This window comes from Vigna umbellata, chromosome 6, assembly GCF_029865625.1.
Source record: "Vigna umbellata cultivar VRB3 chromosome 6, Vumbellata_1.0, whole genome shotgun sequence".
In the NCBI taxonomy this organism is placed as follows: Eukaryota; Viridiplantae; Streptophyta; class Magnoliopsida; order Fabales; family Fabaceae; genus Vigna; species Vigna umbellata.
This window is the reverse complement of record NC_142170.1, coordinates 25005740-25026410: the sequence shown is the minus strand read 5'-3', so window position 1 is coordinate 25026410 and position 20671 is coordinate 25005740. Positions and strand designations below refer to the sequence as shown.

Here is a 20671-nt window from a genome sequence, read left to right as displayed (position 1 = left end):
AAAGTAAGGAGAAAAAGGAAGGCTTTGGCCAATGCAGGTGTTGTTGCTTTTGACACACACTAATTTGGTGACAATCATGAAATAGATGTAGATATAATACAAATGAATTAAATGACGATGTAGAGTGTGAAGTAGAAAGTGTGCATAAGCATCCAGTGTTTAAAGCTGAAGATATGGGAAGAGATTTCATATTCAGATTGGGGATGGAGTTCTATTCGCTGAAAGAGTTTAAAGAAACTCTTAAGGAGTATTCATTCCTAAATGACAAAGAGATTACATTTGTTAAGAATTATGACAATAGAGTGAGACCTATTTGCATGAAGAAGTGTGGTTTTTTATTTTATTTTGTGCAGTAATGTTGAAGAAAGCCATATATTTATTTTATGCAATAATGTTGGAAAACAAATAACCATGGACATTCTAAAACGCTATTGTTGAAATCTATATTCATTGTTTTATGACTATGCAGCAGAATTGCCAAGAATATGTGTTGGAACAATATTATGCAAGATTAAAGTTAATCAACCATAACCAACTCTACAATCATGTTTTGGTGCATTTTATATGTGTATCGATGGTTGCAAGAAAGGTTTCAAAAATCATTTTAGATCCTTCATAGGTGTTGATGGATGCTACCTCAAAAAGTAATTATGGAGGGAAGTTGTTAGTGGCGGTTGTTAGGGACCCAACTGACCAATATTTTCCTATTGCCTTTGCTATTGTGGAAAATGAGTGTAAGGAGAGTTGGAGGTGGTTTCTTAATTTGTTATTAGATGACACTAGGGATGTCCAACGCAATCATTGGGTTTTTATTTCTGACCAACAAAAGTTACACATAAGTTGTATGCAAAGAGTTGTTTGATGAGTAATAATTTTTTTGTCAAAGTAAATGTTTTCTCATTATTTGTAGGAAATAATAAAAGTCTTTTATGAAATCCTACATGGAATTGAGCATAGGTTTTGCCTAAGACACTTATACAACGACTATAAGAAGAAATTTGAAAGAGGAATATTCATTTAAAACCTGATTATGGAAGTTACAAAAGCAACCTACTATCAAGCTTGGGAAGCAAAAATGGAGGAATTTAATGTCAACCTAGCGGTATATGAATGGTTAGTTGCTCTTCCACGTGAATCATGATGTAAGCATGCGTTTAGTGTATATTCTAGGTGGGATGTGATAATGAATAACTTATTAGAATCATTCAATAACACTATGTTGTTAGTTTGGGATAAACCAATTATTATTGTGTTGGAGTGGATTAAGTGTTATTTGATGAGTAGATTTGCTCATTTAAGAGAAACTTTCAATGCATATTTTGGAATTATAATTCCTAAGTCAAGTAAAAGGCTAGATAGGGAAGTTCATAAAAATGGCAATTAGATTGCTCTTTGGACTAGAGAGGGTATATTTGAAGTGAATCAGGTATTTACAATGGAGAAATTTGTTGTTGACTTGACAAACCACAAGTGTTCATGTTATTTTTTTGATTTAGTTGGCATACCTTGTAGACATGTCATTATTGTAATTAATTACAGATTAGAACAACCACAAGAATGTGTGCATACTTTTTATAAGAGAGAGGCCTGTGAAGCTTGCTATAGGTCACAAATTTCACCCATTAATGGACAACGATTATGGCTTACAAAAATGAAACCCCTCTCCTTCCTCTAATATTTAAGACTCATTAAGAGAGGCCAAGGAAGTTAAGAAGAGGAGAGGCTGACGAAAACATTGGTAACTCCAAAGTAAGGAAAAGGTCGCTTAAGATGAAGTGTGGTAAATGAAACCAATATGGTAACATTAGATGATAAAATGGAGCAAAAACAAACAAGGTCAAATTCTCTATCTTGTACATTGTATTTTAACATTCATTACAAGCATTGAAGATATTGAATGCATATTACTAACAAGGGAAAGGACAGAAAAACAAAAAAATTATTGCAAGTGGAAGTACTACTGCATCTGGAATGACAAAGAAGAGCAAGTTGAGATCTACCACAACCACCACATCACACACATCAATTAGCAAGGGAGGAAAGAAATTTAAGAATGTACTATCGACTACAATTGTTTTAGGTTCTCAAGCCAATTCTAATAACCCTCATGGACAAACCATGTGACTTATATTGGGAGCTTCAATATTTTTGTTATAATCAATGACAATATATCGTTAATTTGGACTATATTTTTTTTAAAACTATTATTTGTTGTACTCAACTTTGTATCAACTTTTGCTTAAACTTTATGCAACAAATATGGCCAACTTGTTTGGGCCACCACTGCCTTATGTCTCAATATGCTAAATGAGAATTACATCACAAAGTGTACTACATAGGTCAAATTTATAAGATATATCTCATTTATTCATCATAACAAAAGGACTAATAAGAACTCAAACTAACAACATAGAGACTGATAACAACTCAAACTTACAAAACAGGGACTGATTGGAAATTACTTTAAAATCATAAAGGACTAACAACAACTCCAAATTTATAACAATATATAAAACACTTTATCATAACATTCCTTAAACTGCCCATCAATTAAGTACCCACTACAATCGATCTTGAGGAGAAATAAAACTCAAAATATTATAGTAAATGTCCATGATACTATGAAAAACCAAACCTTAATTTGATCAATTTTTCTCTCTTCGAACAACTTCCTCTTCAACTTAGCATTCTTCTAAAGAACTTATAGGACCATATTTCATTAATAGAAATAATTTCTTCTTCTTTCTCTGATTGTCCTTCCCTTTGCGATTTTATTTCGTCAACCCATTAGAAGAAGCTACAATGAAAAAGAGAAATCACTTCAGCAATGGCAACTACCCCAAATGTAAGTACTTGAATTACATTTTTTAATTACTACCTAGCTTCTACATCTTCAAAAAAATGTTTCATTGTTCTTTTAGGTAGTGGCTACATTAATCTTTTCCTATATCCACAAATTTTTTATCCCAATTGAACCTACCACTTTTGAGAATGAGAATGATGACGTCGTACACTTGAATCCACAACTTCTCCTCATATTTTGAAAGGTACAACAACACAAAACCTTAATGCCCAAAATTCACCTTTGCTTGAGCTTCCCATCCTAAACCTTAAGCTTTTCATTCAACAAAGAAATCTGCTTTGAATCTTAGATTTCACCGAACATTCCATAAAACTCTTTGTCAAAACTGTTTCTAAATGTTGTTTTTGATATTGGGTGTTTGTATATGCACCTTCAATATCACAACATTTTTCACACGGTAGTAAAACCCCCCCCAAAAACAAGTTAAACAATGTGTTTTAAGTCCTTATGATTTTCTAAAAAAACTATTTAATTAAAAAAAGGAGAGACAACACGTGTCACACATGTGTTAGTACACATGTCAAAATTTGAGCTATTGGATTGGAATGATCAAATTTAACATCTTTGAAAAATAGTGATCAAAAACAAGTTTTCAAAGCATAAGAACTAAAAAGTTTCTACCAACAACCATTTCAATTTTACATCAAACTTCAATAACCTAAAACATATTTTTCCTTTTTTTTATAATTTTGTATGTATTTTCTATTTTGTTGATACGATTTTTTGTATGTGTAAATGTTTTTATTCACTACTTTTAAAAAAAATATTGCTTATTCAGAAAATAAAACTTTGTATAAACAACCCGATTAATATGTTCAAGCCCTATTTGAAATTATGGTACTTAACATTAATCAACAGACTTAAGGATTTTCATTGAAGATTTGCCTTAGGAATAAAAAAATGTTTAATGTGACATCCCAATTATATAGAAAGCATATAAAATAAAGACGTCACCATGCATAATATAGGAAAGCAGTTGAGAGTAAATAGGATTACAGTCATCCTCAAAATAGCTTCAGAATTTAAGCTTAAACTCCGAAGAGATCTAAAATGTAAGCTGAAAGGGAAATAGTATTTCATAATACAGAATCAACTAATAACGTCCTAGGAGACTAGGCAGCAGCGTTGTCCTCAACTTCCAAAGTTGTCTCCAAAGGAACCTCCTCGCCATCTGCTCCCATCCAAGTGGATGATCATCGCAAGAAGAAACATACACAAGCAATACAAACAAGCAAGGGTGAGCTAGATATAAAAAATCATGTTATCCATTCACATACGTCATGCAAAAGTCACTCCAACATGGTACATTGACATCACAAGACTCATTCCTTTATAGACCGACTCGTCCGGACCAGAATGATTACCAAGCTATGGCGGGTTATGCACTCGTGGTGGCCTCTACTGTTTTGCAAAGCCGTTGTCAATGGGTTCCACCTTACCACACTCACGAGGTTAGTCCGTTCCGCGCCCTGGAGCATATTGGAAGCCTCTAAGACTAGGACCTCTTGCTACTCCTCACCACATGGATCAATCCTCTCTACTTGAGAATCAAAGACCATTGGAGCGTCAGGAAAACCCCCAAGACTGAGCTACCATGCAATCATTCTACACACCACCAGGCACCACCATGTATCCTCTCCTTGAGGACCATGGAATTACAGTCATGAACCGTACTAACACTTTGAAACTTAACCCATACATGAATATCCAGATACCATCATATTATCATAGTGAATCCATACACATCCCATACATTCACACACTTCCCACATAAATCACATGATCATATCATTTTATGCATCCCAAACACTTCACACACTAGAATCAATCAAGAGAGAGAGAAAAAGAAAAGGCTTGACCCAAAAGAATTCGCACAGCGCATCCTACTCGCAAGGAAAGACAAGAGGATCTCACACAGCGCACCTTAGTTCGCATAGCGAATTAAGTCGCAGCCTACATCAGACTTCAAACCTCTTGCATAGTTCACCCAGGTTGCTATGCGGGAACCCAGACAGAGACCAATCTCCCCAAAGTTCTCGCTATGCGCCTCACTCGCCCTTCGAATTAAATGGGGAGTGATCCCAAACCACCACCAGTCGCATAGCGACAGGATTCGCCATGGCGAGTCCATAAACAGTGAGCATCACCCTCTGGTAATTCGCACAGCGCACCAGTTCGCATAGCGAATTACCAAGACAGTGAGCACCCTCTATAAGGTCTCGCTATGCGAGACAACTCGCATAGCGACAATATCTTACCAGTGTGTATCGAACCTCCCCAACAGTCTCTTGTCAAATCTAGCTTGTAACTTTTGGATTTGGTTGAGTACTAATCAAGATCAACACATTTAACAAATGAGTAGAACTGTGCAGTCTTTATTGTATGGATTTAAGCTTGTTTTCCTGACTCAATTTGTGAAATCTATTGCTTGTTATTATTTGCAAATTGTTTTTCATCTGTTTGAGAATATGAAGTTGGCTTTTGGACTTATAAAGTCAACATTGGGTTTTTGTATTTTGTATCAGATCATCTATTCTCGGCAACGAATACTTATTCTTGATCGTCAACTTATTCAGTTGTCGATAGTCAACGCACAACCTTGAGCTACTATCCTTCTTCTTTACTAGTAACATTGGCGCACCACATGGCGAAGCACTCGGCCGGATAAACTATTTCTCTAACAGCTCTTCAATCTGCTTCTTCAACTCAGCCAACTCAGCTGGAGCCATCTGATAGTAGATATGTTTTCGGACATTCCTTTAACATGTCATCTAAGAAAAAAAGTTCCTCTAATTCTATGAATTTGTTGAGAATACTCTTTTCTTTAATATCATTCAAGAAAATTTCGGATTGACTAGTATTCCACCAATTCATAAACCAAGATTCCAGACTTTTCTTAAATGTAAAAGAGATACACCAGGGCAAAAAGACTATAGATGTAAGATATAGAAGGGGAATGCTTTTTTTTTTTTTCATTTTTCGTCTTTAATGAACTTAACTTCATCTCATTCGTCAACTCTATATGATAATAACTTTTCTATCAAGTATAAGCTTCATTACAAGTTATAGAGCTTCTAGATAAATCTAGATTGTATTTTATCTTTTTTTTTACTTAAACTTCGGAAGTTAGCCTTTGCCTTCTTTAATTTAGAAAAAAGAATACATAAATCCAATACGAAATCGAAAGAATTCACAGTAAATTCCAATCCTCATATGCGTAATTAACGATTAACAATACAAAAGAATTATAACTACGGAAACTAACTTACAAACTTTTTTTTTACTTAGTTGATATAGATTCATTAACATATATTTAAAAAATATTTGAAAATACAAGTATTAAGCTTCAAGAATGGTCGGGATAGCTCAGTTGGTAGAGCAGAGGACTGAAAATCCTCGTGTCACCAGTTCAAATCTGGTTCCTGACACAAGATTCATTTGTATGAGTATCTATCCCCCATATTCATTTAAATGAATATGGGGGGTAGATATGGAGCTATAGATACTGGCCCTGCTCCTAAGACCAGATCAATAGAGAACTCCACTTCCCGCGGAGGAGGTAAACCAGGAACTTCCTCAGGAAAAACATCCATGAAGTCATTCACCCAGAAGGTCTATACTCTGGTTCCCATACGCTGAAGAGCTTAAATCAGAAGTCTCATCCATATGGAACATAATTAAGAAACAGCTAGCACCCTCCAAGATTTCTTGCCTCAACACACCGAGTGATAACAACAGGTCTTCATCTTCATTGGGAAATAATAGCTTTTTCCCACCGCAATCTAAGAGAATACGATTGGCGGCTAACCAATCCATTCCCAGAATTACCTCTAGCCCTTGCAGAGGTAAGCAAATAAGGTTCACTCTGAACCTACGCCCCTCTATCTCAATAGGACATCTGGAGCACACATTAGATGTCCTAACTAACCCAGCTGCTGGTGTAGGCACCACCAGATCGCACGGAAGCTCTTTGACAACTAAACCAAGTCTCTCCACACAAGCCTTAGACACAAAAGAATGTGTCGCCCCCGAATCAAAAAACGTCACACATGAAGCTCCAAATAACAAGCAACTGCTGACAATTAAATTACTTGCACTGGCTGCCTCAGCTCTAGTCAACGCATAGACTCTCTCGGCTGCCTAGGGTCTGTGCCCACCCCTCTGAATAGATCTGCCAGCCTGGCGTGGCTGGGGTCCTGCCCTCCTAGTAGTAGGATAATCTCTGGCATAGTGTCCCTCTTGCCTACAGATATTACACCTCCTATACCCTTCTAGCTGAGGGCAAGCAATCTGGAGGTGTGGTCCACCACACCTGAAGCATCTCACGGAACTGGCAAAGCTGGATTGCCTCGATGATTGAGAGGAAGAACCCGTGGACCCAGAGGAAGTAGGTCTAGAGAAAGGGGTACTCCTAGAATTGGAGCCTCCCCTGGATATCACAGGTCCACCAACCCTCAATGGTTGGCTCTGCTATCTCTGAGGCCCCTCAGATTTCTTCTTAGTCTTCTCCATGTCTCGAGCCATCTCCACTGGAGTAGGAAACTCTCTTATGCGTAACCCCTTCACAAGTAGCTTGATATCACCTCTCAAGCCGTTCTCAAACTTCCTGCATTGCCACTCTTCATCTACCGCCATAGTGTTGAAGCGGAGCAGATGTTTGAAAAGATCAGCATATTCTGATACTGTCTTGTTGCCCTGTACCAGCTCCAAAAATTCCACTTCTTTGGCAAATCTGACACTGTTAGGGAAGTACTTAATGTAAAACTTGACCCTAAACAGCTCCCAGGTAATAGGAGTCTCACTCCTCTCTAGTATCATCTTCATGTTGCTCCACCAGTGGCCAGCTTCCCCGGTCAATAGATACTGGGTGTAGGCCAGTTTCCTCTCATCAGAACACCCCTTAGCCTCATAGATTCTTTCCATGTCCCTAAACCAATGATCAGCTTCGTCAGGGCTGCATTTTCCAATGAATCGGGCTGGATGATGTTGGAGAAAGCTCTCCAGACTCCACTCTTGGACAGGAATAGCGGAGGAAGAAGCACCTGGAGTGGTCCTGCCACTAGTCAGCACTTCCATGAGTTGCCTTTGAGTGTTCTCAGATGACACTCTTGCATTCTCAGCAGCTACCCTAGCGGCTTCCAGATTTCGTCAGGCTATGGTGTTCTGCTGAACCAGTGCAGCATTCTGCTGTTGCAACGCCTGAAGCATCGTATTTAGCATCTGGTTAGATTCAGACGGATCGACCTGCGGGGGACGAGGAGGAGGAGGAAGCCTAGGTGCCATCTTCTGTTCACACAGAAAGGAAAAATCCTCAGTCTAGCTCAAACAAACAAGAACACCCAACTTGAACATGATTAAGAGTACACAAGCATAAGCAAGGCACACACATACTCTACAGGATTTCCTAAGGATAGAAACTGCTCTGATACCATAAATGTGACATCCCAATTATATAGCAAGCATATATAATAAAGACGTTACCATGCATAATATTGGAAAGCAGTTGAGAGTAAATAGGATTACAGTCATCCTCAAAATAGCTTCATAATTTAAGCTTAAACTCCAAAGAGATCTAAAATGTAAGCTGAAAGCGAAATAGTATTTCATAATTTAAGCTTAAACTCCAAAGAGATCTAAAATGTAAGCTGAAAGGGAAATAGTATTTCATAATACAGAATCACCTAATAACTTCCTAGGAGACTAGGCAGCAGCGTTGTCCTCAACTTCCAAAGCTGTCTTCAAAGGAACCTCCTCGCCATCTGCTCCCATCCAAGTGCATGATCATCGCAAGAAGAAACATACACAAGCAATACAAACAAGCAAGGGTGAGCTAGATATAAAAATCATGTTATCCATTCACATACGTCATGCAAAAGTCACTCCAACATGGTACATTGACATCACAAGACTCATTGCTTTATAGACCGACTCGTCCAGACCAGAATGATTACCGAGCTATGGCGGGTTATGCACTTGTGATGACCTCTACTGCTTTGCAAAGCCGTTGCCAATGGGTTCCACCCTACCACACTCACGAGGTTAGTCCGTTCCGTGCCCTGGAGCATACTGGAAGCCTCCAAGACTAGGACCTCCTGCTACTCCTCACCACATGCACTACAAAAAAAAAAGGGAATTACCGAAGGCCATAATCCCTCGGAAACAGCCAAAAGCCGTCGGAAAAAGACATTTACAGACGGCCTACCGACGGGCATCGAGCCGTCGGTAAATCCCTTGTCGTTAACTATTACCGACGGCTTTTGCCCTTCGGTAATTACCGAGGGCCAAAAGCCTTCGGTAAGTGGCACGAAAAAATAACAGTATACTCTGCACGTGAGCTGCCAACTACAGAGAATAAAGGAGCAATTTTATTTGTCTTGTAAGAAGTCGCACATCACTATTGGAAGCAAGAATTGATGTGACACACACGGTCTTGGAGAAAGTAAATGAACATGATTTGAATTGAAATGGAAGAAGGGGATCACATGTGCAAGTGTCCACGGTTTTCTCAAATAATATGTGATTTTTCTATTGTGCAAAGGAGCTGCCACAATTCCTCACGAATGGGCCCATGAATAATTCATTTTACAAGCAAAGTTTTGGATGGAAACAAAAATGGGAGTGCCACCTAGGATTGAAGAATGTTTATTTGGCTTATGACAAATGAAGGAGACCGTGAAATGATGGAGGGGCCACACGGTTTTGTTTTATATAGCATGCATATGTATTGGAATCAAATGGGAGATTGGAGAATTCTTTTTAGACTATGTAAGTCGTGCTTGATGGAAGAGGGGGCTACCAATTTGAAAGTTCACGCCCATGGAGCTCCAGTGATGAATTTTATTATTAAAGGGAGTGGTGTCACGGCCCCACACAAGAAATCTCACTTTGGGTTGGTGTCACAGCCCTCGTGAGAAGCACATTACACGTCCAACAACCACACACCTCTCACTGCAAATTAAAGAAGTTTTGGAGTGCACAAGAGAGCCAACACACGGCTCGTTGGAAGCAAGAAGAGGTGCAACAGCTGTCACGGTTGGAGAAGCAGCTCATGGAAAATTCACGTCCAGTTGAGATGAAGAGAAGCTCACGGGCCTATAGAGGAGACAACATCATGGATTTATTTTTGGTGTTGTCCAGCCATATGGAGGCAATTATTTTCTTGGCTTACAAAATGTAGCAGCAACCACATCCAACATCTTCACGCCCACAGCCTTCACAGCAGATCCAGTAACGTGTAGAAGAGAACCAGCAGCACCAGCAAAGTCCAGCAAGCAGCAACTGCCACACCCAAGCTCAGACTGTCACGGCTGGAAGGAGAAGTTGATCATCACCTTCACGCAAGGTGCATCGCAGCAACCACCTTAGACAACACACGCTCGAGGCAGAGGAAGAACAGAGAAAAGAAATTAATCAATTGTTTATTTGGTAATGATGAGCAAATGTTTGTCTTCTTTTGGAAATGGTGCACGTAGAAAGTGGAGGGCAGAAAAGTAGAGACAGCAACTGTAGGGGAGAGCACATAGAAGGGAGCATTTTACTTGGAAGAAAATAAAAGAGCCATGTGTAGAAGTGAAGTGGAGCAAGGCAGCAAGCACAATGTCATGGTCAGTTCCACACACACTCACGGCAGCAAGGCAGCAAGCACAATGTCATGGTCAGTTCCACACACACTCACGGCAGCAAGGCAGCAAGCACAATGTCATGGTCAGTTCCACACACACTCACGGCAGCAAGCATGAGAGCAAGGAAGTGGTTGTTGGTATATAACAAAAGGGAGAGAGCCGTGTAGCAGAGGGTTCCAGAGACCAGAGAGTTACGGCCTGGGAGAGGTCCCTCATTCCAATTACAAACCAATCTTTCTCAATCAAACAAGCACATACACTGATGCCACAACAAAATCATACAGATTGAACAAACCAATTTTTAAACGAACAACTTACCTTAACCGAGATAACCTTGACAGCGACGCCCCACGGCCACTCCAACGCAGCCCTCAACCAAGTTCCTTCAACCGTATACTAAGAAGTTAATGAAAAGTAGATGAAGGCAGCAACACTGTCTAGGCTTTACCAAAATGAACATGACAGTGTGAATGAAGTTCTGCGGAACTTACCTCCGACAAAGTCCCTCAACCTCCACACCACCAGCCCTCAACGAAAGAACCAACCTAGGACGAACCCTAGCCCCCGACTCCCCAAAACCACCACGCACCGTGAACCAACACCGGTGGACGCACCGCTGACCACCGTGACCAACCACCGCGGGTGACTCACCGATAAACTGACAGAGCGTGAACCAACAGAGGCAAGTGTGTGAAGAGAGGGAGGATACGCACAAAACGACGAGGCTGATGAAAATGAATTTGGGGCACGAGGAACCTAATTTCTGACTTAAGTTAGTGAGGTCCTTACCGACGGCTTATAAGCCTTCGGTAATTACCTCTATATCGAGGGCTTCAAGGCCTTCGGTAAAATGCCGTCTGTAAATCCAAATTTTCCAGTAGTGATGGATCAATCCTCTCTACTTGAGAATGAAAGACCATTGGAGCGTCAGGAAAACCCCCAAGACTGAGCTACCATGCAATCATTCTACACACCACCAGGCACCATCATGTATCCTCTCTTTGAGGACCATGAAATTACGTTCATGAACCGTACTGACACTTTGAAACTTAACCCATACAATATCCAGATACCATCATATTATCACAATGAATCCATACACATCCCATACATTCACACACTTCCCACATAAATCACATGATCATATCATTTTATGCATCCCAAACACTTCACACACTAGAATCAATCAAGAGAGAGAGAAAAAGAAAAGGCTTGACCCAAAAGAATTCGCACAACGCATCCTACTCGTAAGGCGAGACAGGAGGATCTCGCACAACTCACCTTAGTTCGCATAGCGAATTAAGTCGCAGCCTACATCAGACTTCAAACCTCTCGCATAGCGCACCCAGGTCGCTATGCGGGAACCCAGACAGAGACCAATCTCCCCAAAGTTCTCGCTATGCGCCTCACTCGCCCTTCGAATTAAATGGGCAATGATTCCAGACTACCACTAGTCGCATAGCGACAGGATTCGCCATGGTGAGTCCATAAACAGTAAGCATCACCCTCTAGTAATTCGCACAGCGCACCAGCTCGCACAACGAATTACCAAGACAGTGAGCACCCTCTACAGGGTCTAGCTATGCGAGACAACTCGCATAGTGACACTGCATAATCTGTAGAACGCAAATTCTACAGAATCACACACTCACATTAATCCTTACCATTTCTAGGACCCTGGGCTAACTTCTAAGGCCTCCAATTTGAGTATTACGCTTAATTATACTGACCTAGATAATCCTAATCCTCCCCTTTACTAATCTGAAGTGATTAAATCTAGTTTTATCTTTTAAAACATCAATTACTGCAACTTATGGACTCAATTCCACTTCAGCCATTTGCTGGAGACTTTACTCAATTTTGTGATCCTAACCAGTTCCATTGACTCATCTAAACTAGCCCAAACTACCCAATTGGTCACCGGAGAAAAACCCAATGTTTGAACGCATCAAACTCACCTTCGACGCCAGCACATATGACTAGTCACAACTGACTAGACCACGCCAAGGCTGCTCTATGATCAGGGATGTGTCAACTCAGGTTTTTAAGGTTCCTCTATCCTACCAACAAGTACTCTCAACAAACCACGGTTAATTTGTCTAAACCACCCAAACTGTCATATGGTACTCTAGACCCCAATTGCCAATTTCAATACTCCACTTCCCTCACAATAACCTAAAATAGTACATGTACCCACTCACTATCCATTTTAACTATTTCCCAGAGTTCTTACTCCAATCCAGAAATCCAGTACAACCAACACATGCTCATCCAAGTCAAACAAGGTTCAGTACACCATAGATACAGACTTTCACATATTTAACAGATTCCAATCAACATGCTCACCATCAAAATACGATTAACAGTAAGACAAAACCTAATTTATCAAACATATACATCATACGATTCAACAACACAAAGAAAAATAAATAGCTAGCTCCCCTTACCTTGAAGTTGAGCAGTATAGCCAACTAGAGTGCCCTAACTGTGCCTTCACAGAGAGAACCCAAACAGTGCCCTACAACCACCTAAATGATGATGGAAACAACTCTTAGAGCTAGAAGAGACAGAGAATCAAAAGGAGCACCATGCAACCAGTAAAGTTGCATGCCCTAAGTTCAAGAAAATGGAGAAACTGACTTACCCGTAATGGAAAACTAATCGGATGGATAGGAAGCCCTCAACTCCGTGAGTGAAAGAACACCATCGAATGGAAAATGCAACGGTTCAAATGAGTGTAAGGGTAGAGAGAAGACAGAGCAAGAAGGAGAAAGTGGAACTGAGTTTAGAGAGAGAAAGGAGAACTAAAAAATTAGATCAGAGTTGGAAAATGAAGAAACCCCTTCTAAGGTCATAGTGTCTTTGGTCCTTTGGGCCTGGCTGCCTCAGAAAATAGGGTCTCATAGCCCATACAGTTTCTAGGACCTTACATATTTAAGATGCTAATTTATTTTAATATGTTATAGTAATTTCTTCAGTTTAGGATTTAGATGTATGTGGTTTAGGAAAATTTAGTATTAATAAAATATAACTAGTTCCAATGGTAGTTTAGGTTTACGAATGTAATAAATTAGGTAATTGGAAGTTATGAAAACTTATTAAAAAAAAAAGAAATCATTAAAAATAAAAAATTATTATAAGTAAATATTGTAAGATCTCCAACATATTTCTTACAAGAAGATATTTAAATTTTGAGCATACTAATTTTTATATTAAGAAATAAATTTTAAACTTAATTTTATAAAATTAACTTGTAAAATAAAGTTTGCATTATTTACGTAGATTAAAATTAGTCTTATCTCTTGAATTTTACTATTTTATTGTAAACATTAAACTAACGGACTAAAAAAATAACATAAAAGAATATTTTTATATAATAATTTCCATATATTTTAATTTAATGAATATGAATATTTGTTTTAGTAAGTTTAATTTAATTTTAAATTGAAATCTCATTTGTTTTACTTAAAGATAAATAATTTAAATTATATTTTTTTAGTTGCAATTATTTAACTTTTGATGAACATTCTTTAAGATTTAATAACAATTAAATTAAAATGTGATTGAGCTAAAATTGTTGTATGAATAAAAATGTCAACCACATAGATAATGTAAATGTCATAATCTAATTTGGTTGAACAGTTTAAAAGATTGTCTTTCTCTGTAGCTGGGTCCGAGTTTTGAAGACAAACCTGTGTGGTGGTGTTGAGGGTCCGGATAAGATATTTGACAGATCTGAATCCAACAACTACGAATTTTTGTCCCCTAAAAGTTCGAAAACGCAATAATTTTGTCTAAAAAATGTACATATACTTTTTATCAAACTAAATTTCATTATTCACTGAAAAAGCAGACTAATTTCAGATAATATTCTTTTAACCAAAATACAAAATAACACAATCTTTCTTTTATTCTCTTTTCTGAGATGAAGTAGGTCTGAAAATGAATTTCCTTGTATCATTGCTATTGCATATTAGTGTTTATCTCCTAAATACTTCAATTATATATAGGCCAAGTAATTTCTTTAATTCTATTTACGGACAAAATCTATTGGCCACTCATAAAATATTACAAGGTTCTTTGTTATCGTTTTTACCAGAATTTTGCAGACATTTTCATCCACATTTCCTTACACGTTATGCTACTGAAAGTGGTAAAAATTACTGATTTCATTATAACCTTTTGAAATAATATAAGCTATCTATATTTTTTTTTCTATGACGATTTAGGTTAATCTATGACTAATTATGAAATAAGATTCAATCTTTTATTTGTTTTCTAATATTGATTTTCTTATATTTAGAGAAAAAATAAAATAAAATAAAGGATAAAATGATAAAAGTGAAATAGAAGTATCATGAATAACTTTTTTCCATGACACTAATCCATATTTGACTTTTAATTTTGTATAATATGCTTTCATCTTTAAGAAAACATGATATATATAAAGGCACAATGATAATTTGAAAATTTTGCAAATTTATAGATCTTATATTGTCAAGTAATTGAAGTGATACATTATGTTCTATTTTGATTATTAAATAATCGAGACAAAAAGTTGTATCAAATTTTTTAAATTTTTTTCTATTTTTTAATTATTTTATTTGAGAGAAAAGATTTCGTTTCAATTTTCTAATAATCGAAGTCATATATATGTATGACTTCAGTTATTATAGAATCGAGGTAGAAATACGCGCTAAAATTTTTAAATTTTTTCAAAAATCTTGCATTTTATTTAAATGTTTTATTTGATAAAGGGGTTTGATCTTAGTTTTTTATAACCGAGACTATATACCTTTATTGCTTCGGTTTTTACAGACTCGAAGCCAAAAACTTGAAATTTTCTTTAAAATATCTTATTTCAGAAAGGGGATTTTGCCTCGATTTTCTAGAAAGACCATGTACCTTTATGACTTCGGTTTTTACATATCCTAAACTTAAAAGTTGAAGAAAATTTCAAAATTGTCACAAAAATTTATATTTTTTATTTTATTGGCAAACATTAGGTTTCTATTTTTAATAGAACTAAAGCCATAGAGATATTATTGTTTCAATTTTATAAATAATCGAAGCCAAAAGTCTCTCTAGGATAAATTTAGGTGAATTTTTTACAAAGTCATCATTGTTATCTTGTCTCTACAAACATTGTTTTTGAACCTTCTCTACTCCGTTCAACATTGTTTGCAACTGCTTTCTTCCATCCTCCACACTTTGTCAGCCACATCTGTCACTCTTCTCTCTCTTTCCTTCCCTTTTTCGTTTGGCAGTCCTTCATTTCTCATTTTTCGTTATGCAACTACATTCCCTTTTTCGTTCTGCATTCCACCACTATCGTTTTGCATTCCTTCAATCTCCTCATTGTCACTGTTATCACCACTCACCACTCACCACTCTTTTTCCTACCTTTTCTTTGCATTGCAGAATCGATATCATTGTCGAAAATAATAGTTGCACACACACACATACACCACTAAACTTTATAGCATTTTACTACAAGAGTATAAGAAGAGTCAAATACAACTTTAAAGTGTTTTTGTCTTTGGTGTCTAAATATCATGAACTTTAACTTTATGATATAACTTTATTACATAACTACTATACACTTATCCTAAATGATGTGAGAGTTTCTAAACAATTAAATATAATTATAAGAAATAAAGATAAATGTGATTTTTAATCAAAAATAAAAATGACCAAGGAAGTAGCCCGGAGAAGTTGTAACTACATTAAACAAGAAATAATTTTATTTATAGGTGATAACTAAAAACAAAATTCATACAAGTTTTTAAAACCAAAATAACTAAGAGAGAAGACTACATTAAGGTAAATATTTATTGATTGATATAAATTATGTTTAATTGGTTGTTTGGTCCCAATTTTCATAAAACATAATTAAAGTAGGTCTCCAAATACTTTTTTTAGTTTCACTTAAGTTTCAATTTTTAAAAAATTATGCAAATATGTATTTTTCATTAGTACTCTATTAACTGTGATAAAAACATGTTACATGTTAGTTTTTAGTTTTCTTATTAAATTGTTTTTAATTTTTACAGTTCTTATTTTTTTTAACTTTGCCCATGTGTCATGTTAGCACGTCGTGCCATGTGACATTGCCGGTATGTAATGTGACTATCAATATCAACACTAAATGTTTTTATCTTATATTCAAATCAATTCCTATATTTATTTTTTTATTTAATTCAATCCTTTTTTTGTTAAAATGAAGCAACACAGTCTCTTTCCAAATTACTTTTCTTGTTCTTTGAGGTCAAAACATGCATATTCCTCTTGTAGTGTCTATATAAGCTTGACACACCTTACTCAATCCCTTGGCCTAAGCATGCAACCAAAATTGCATTAATAATCAAAACAAAGCTAAACACACAATCCTATCCCTACGAACTTGCAATATTTGGTTTGATTCGGTTATTTAGGCTGCTGAAATATCATTCCTAAGACCCTCCAATAACTAGATCATGCACTAAGGGGTGCCTCGAGATAAACATTAAGCAAACCAAACCAATGGAAAGCATAATCATTTATAGGCAAACTGCTTACACTGGTAAAAAAAATTGCTTTTTAACTCGCGTTATAGGCTTTGGTTTAGGTGAAATCGAAGCCTATCAAAATGCGGTGACATTTTTGTAGTTTAAGCGAACTTATACGCCTCGGTTCAAAATCAACCAAAGCATATAAGTCATATTACCTCGGTTAAAGCAACGACCGAAGCCTAAAAGCCCACCTGCCCCCTGACAGTCTCTGAAATTTGAATTCTGTGCAGAGTCTATGGCTTCGGTTCGTTCAGAACCAGTGTGAAATAATGTTTATGCCTCGGTTTAAACGGGAACCGAGGTATATAATCATTTCATTTTTTTTTTCATTTTTTTCTGAGGACTATATGCCTCGGTCGGGTGTAGAACCGAGACCTATATGCACGTATTGCTTCGGCCGAGCATAGAACCGAGGCATATATGCACGTATCTTAACAAAAAAAAATGTAACCTTTCATTTCCTTCTTCCTCCAGATCTGACTTACTCACTCCCTCGATCTCCCTCCCTCGCTCCCTCGCTCTCCCTCCCTCGCTCCCTCGCTCTCCCTCCCTCGCTCCCTCGCTCTCTCGCTCCTTCACTCTCTCACTCCCTTGCTCTCTCGCTCCCTCGCTCGCTTCGTCGCTATCGCTTCCATTGCTCGTTTTTAGTCGTTGCATTCCTCGCATCGGTGCCGCCATTGTTGCTCCGTCCGAGCCATAACCCTAATGACAGGAGAGAGACTGTCCGTTTGCATCGTTCTTAGAGTTTTCCAAAATGTTAGGGTTTGATTTGTCTCTGTTATCTTTCAATTTCAGATTCTGCCAACCCGAGGAAGATTGTTGGACACAATTTGAGGTGTGGAAGGGAGCGGAGAAGGGGGTGGTGGGGTATCTGATGGACAAATTTATGAACACCAAATTATGATGTCACAAACTTGTTTTCAATCGGCAAGTATGACCGAATCGTTCAAGTAATAAACTTGGTAAGACCAAGTATCGTTCTTCCCAAAGGACTCACGGCCTAGTTTAGTTATATGGTTTCTTGATTAACTAAGACTTACAAACGAAATATTTGGAGTTTAATATGCAAGACAGAAAATAAACATGTATGCATGAATTTTGATCAATGGCAAAAAGCAAAAGATAAACACTTTCAATGAAATTTATGTATGAATATGTTGTTGGGGGTCAATTTCATCTTATCCACTCTCATATATTTTTAGGAATTCAACAATCAAATCATCATTGTTAATGCCACTCTCTAATGTACCTTTCCAGAAGGCTTCTCCCTAATCACGAGTTCATACAATTCCTAGCATTCCTAATGATCAGTTCATAAGTGCAGGAGCTTAACGACAACCAATATAAAATTGGGAGAAATTCCCGGATCTAGACTTCCCCGTACGTGCCCGTATCGACAAAACCAATAATCATGCATCGAATGAGTTAAACAATGCAAGCATTAAGCAAAGAGGAAAAACCCTAACTAATGATGAAAGAAAGCATAAGTCTTAATTAAAAGATGTAAAAACAGATTCCATATATGAGAGTTTCACAAGATTACCTTGATTCCCCAACAAACATACAGAGTTTAGTTCACCATATTCATGGTGAACCTAGATGAATTACAATGAAAGAATGAAAGAATAAACCCTAAAAAGGTGAAGAGGAAGCCTCAGCATCCAAGATCCTCCTTCAAAGGGGTGGAAGAGAGAGTGTTTGCTTCGTTTCTGCCAAAGATGCCTAACCCTAGGAAACCCTAAAGCTTATATATCATTCGTAAATTACAAAAAGTCAAGTCCAAGCCCATTAAAGTGCCGCTCAGCGGTAAAATACCGCTCAGCGGTGAGTGCGTGACTTGTTTGCTCCCCTCAGCGGCCATTTTGCCCCTCAGCGGACCTCCCGCAAGCTCCTGAGTGCCGCTCAGCGGTAAACTGCCGCTGAGCGGTGACTTCGGCTTCTCCTTTTTGCACTTTTTGTTGTCTTTTCTGATTTCATCTCTCTCCTTCTTCACTTCTTTCACCAAATTCACCTTAAAACCTGCACAAAAACACTGAAATCAAGCATAAACCTATCCAGCTCTCTTATTTCTAAAAACATGAAGAAAAGCATGATTTCAAGCTAGTTTCTAAGTGTAAAGGTTGCTTTTAGTGTCAATTTTAATCATGAAAATAAAAGTTTTTCAACTGTTATCACAACCCCAAACTTAGAACTTTGCTTGTCCTCAAGCAAACAAGATGTAACTCTATCTTCAACCAATTCATATGATGGTTCACTCATTCTAAAAATCCTCTTTTCAAGATAAGTAAAAACATTAATCACTTATGATTAAGATTTCAATCAAGATGTGCACATGCTTTAGTGTTTCACAAAATCAGTTAATACCCAACAAATGCTCTTTTTGATGAATAACCAATCAATTAAGCATGGATGTTCATGTGCTAATGGAATATTTCCTCACTAGGTAAAGTGTTTCACTCACACACAAGTGTATAAGAGGTAATCACTCATTCACTCTACCATCACAATGTCACATGAATCAATTTTGCCTTTCATTTTACCACAATCAAAAACATTCACTAGCATGCATCATCACAAGGACTTTTTAATGGCTTATAATGTGGCTGGGCTAACAAGAAAATTGGTTTTTCTGGATCACAAAATCCTTGAGTTAATAGAATCATAACAACACAATCATCTTATTCATTCCCAACTTTCTTTTTGCCTTTGCATTGAGCTTTACTTCTTTTTCTTTTCTTTTCTTTTTCTTTGCATATTCTTACTTTTTAGCTCTTAGCTCAATGCTTTTCATATTTTCCCAACAACCCCAAACTTGAACATTTAACAATATCACACAAGATCTTCTACTTAACTCAAGGTAAAAATTTTCAATCAAGGGTTTTCAGTGTATATTCAAGGCTAAGGGTTCAAAGGATAGAACACAAAGTGTTCTCTTTTAGTGGGCTAATTTTACGAATTTGGCCAATAAAAAAGGTTTTCAACAAATGGCCTTGATCATGTGATGCAAAACAAGCAATTGATTCAATCATAGAAAACCTGGGCAAAACCATTCATGCTTTCAAAGTAATAGCATTCAACAATAACAACTCTGGAGCTCAAAACCTCACATATAAGCTCATTCACATTTGACATACACATCCTGCTTAATTTCACAATCACAATCATGATATCATGCATTTGTTCACAAAGCTTGTGAATCACCTATATAAGCATTTTAATGTGCACATCATCTCAACATCAATCAATCATAAGCATCCTTCAGCATTACTTATCATACAATCACATTTAATAGCAAACCATCACAACAAACCAGGTGTTCAATAGAGTACATCAAACCCTAGTCTAAAAACAAAAACAAATAAGTTCAGAAAACTTAAACCACAAAACATAAGCACATGATAGCATTCATCAGTAAATGCTATCTCAGCTCCTCATCAATCTGAGCTGTCCTCTGTATCTTCCTCTTCCTCCTCATCCTCATCATCTTCAAATGCATCATCCTCATCAGCTTCATCTTCTTCCATATCTCTAGCTGAAGCTTCAGCTGCTTCAGCTCCTCCTCCATGCACTGGTTCCTCTGGCCATGCTACCACATTATGGAATTCATCCATAGTCCACCTATGGGCTGGAGGTGT

General features: G+C 37.3%; 1 non-coding gene and 1 pseudogene across 1 annotated transcript; one reads left to right on the top strand and one right to left on the bottom strand.

Moving 5' to 3' along the window:
- The first annotated feature begins 6218 nt into the window (after nucleotides 1–6218).
- On the top strand, nucleotides 6219–6291 carry TRNAF-GAA (transfer RNA phenylalanine (anticodon GAA)). Its single transcript has one exon. It is a non-coding gene; the product is annotated as a tRNA-Phe (tRNA).
- Nucleotides 6292–6460: 169 nt separating this feature from the next.
- On the bottom strand, nucleotides 6461–8241 carry LOC148197041 (uncharacterized; annotated as a pseudogene).
- Between the last annotated feature and the right edge of the window lie 12430 nt (nucleotides 8242–20671).